Here is a 1,678-nt window from a genome sequence, read left to right as displayed (position 1 = left end):
GGGATTAAAGGCGTGTGCCACCACAGCCCGGCAATATCTTAATTCTTACGTAGGTTTTTTTTTTAATCCCTAGTTTTGGTTCCACTAAGTAATATTTTTTTTAAACTTATTTATTATGTATACAATATTCTGTGTGTATGCCTGCAGGCCAGAAGAGGGCACCAGACCCCATTACAGATGGTTGTGAGCCACCACGTGGTTGCTGGGAATTGAACTCAGGACCTTTGGAAGAGCAGGCAATGCTCTTAACCTCTGAGCCATCTCTCCAGCCCTCCCCTAAGTAATCTTTTAATATATTTTGTTTGTGGATGATTCTGAAATGTATTTTTGTCCAGTTAGATATAGTGCTAAGTAATGATTCCATGCTTATGGTTATATAGTGAGAAAATTTTAATGATTTAATTCTGCTTCTGGAGAGATGGAAAATACTGGAGTGTTTTTAACTACAGGTAACTGAAATTTGTGGTTTTGTCTTTTTTTTTTTTTTGAGGGGAGGGGATAGTGAGTGTCACTTTAAGTAGAGCAGACTAACCTTGAACTCAGATTCGTCTGCCTCTGCCTCCCAAATTCTCAGATAAACGCAACACCAGCACGGACACTGGCTTCGTCTTCCGCTTTTGAGGCACTAACAACTTGGTGTGTGCCTCCTGCCTGCAGTCCCAGCATTTAGGAGGTCAAGCGAGCTGAAGAATTGCCACAGTTCAAGGCCAGCCTGGGTTCCAGAGTGAGACTGTTTGAAAACAAACATTGCTTCCTTTAAGGAAAATAATAGAACCATAGAAGTTTTCGGTAAAAGTATTAAGTAATAAACCAATTTGTTGTGATTCAAAACTTTCTATTTTGAGACAGGGTTTTTCTGTGTAACAGAGCCCTCTGTCCTGGAACTCTTAGTAGTCCAGGCTGGCTTCGAACTCAGAGATCCTCCTGCCTCTGTCTTCCTACTGTTGGGATTAAAGGCTTATACCATCATATCTACCTGAAAACACTGTTTTTCTTTTTCTTTCTTTATTTTTGTTTTTTAGACAGGATTTCTCTGTAGCTTTGGAGCCTGTCCTGGAACTAGCTCTGCAGACCGGGCTGTCCTCGAACTCACAGAGATAACACCACCAAGACAGTTTTTCTTTAGATCAAGTTGGCCTCAAACTCAGAGATCTGCTCTGTGTCCCTAGTGTTGGAAAACAACAACAAAAAAGTCACCACAAAAAAAAAAAAAAGCCTGGTGGTGGCACAAGCCTTTAATCGCAGTGCTCAGGAGGCAGAGGTGGATGTCTGTGACACAGTGAAACCATGGGGGGTGGGGGGCGCTGTCTTACTAAAAACATTCTTAAGTACTGTTTATTCCCTGTTTTGTTTTTTAAAATATTTATTTATTATGTATACAATATTCTGTGTGTGTGTGTGCCTGCAGGCCAGAAGAGGGCACCAGACCTCATTACAGATGGTTGGGAGCCACCATGTGGTTGCTGGGAATTGAACTCAGGACCTTTGGAAGAGCAGGCAATGCTGTTACCCTCTGAGCCATCTCTCCAGCCCCCTTTATATAGGCTTTTTAAAAGGCAAGCTTGGTAAGAAAATCAGGAAAAGATAGGAAAGCCATTTTTCCAATGACTGAGCCTTCTTGGTCATATTAATTCCTTTGAATCTTTGGAGTTTTTGTTGAAGATGTGTTTGTTTTCCT

At 41.4% G+C, this 1,678-nt stretch overlaps 1 long non-coding RNA gene across 1 annotated transcript in view; it reads right to left on the bottom strand.

The window, feature by feature from the left end:
• Positions 1-1,678, bottom strand: part of LOC126489991 (uncharacterized) — a 10,887-nt gene that overhangs the window by 3,780 nt on the left and 5,429 nt on the right. Inside the window, exon 2 of the long non-coding RNA XR_007589083.1 lies at positions 533-730. This is a non-coding gene — a long non-coding RNA (uncharacterized lncRNA). The remainder of the gene's footprint in view (positions 1-532; positions 731-1,678) is intronic.

The sequence above is a fragment of the Alexandromys fortis genome, unplaced genomic scaffold (genome assembly GCF_014885135.2).
Source record: "Alexandromys fortis isolate MF-2015 unplaced genomic scaffold, M_Fortis_MF-2015_v1.1 scaffold_218, whole genome shotgun sequence".
Taxonomy (NCBI): Eukaryota; Metazoa; Chordata; class Mammalia; order Rodentia; family Cricetidae; genus Alexandromys; species Alexandromys fortis.
The sequence above is the reverse complement of the archived record's forward strand: the minus strand, read 5'-3'. Positions and strand labels throughout refer to the sequence as shown.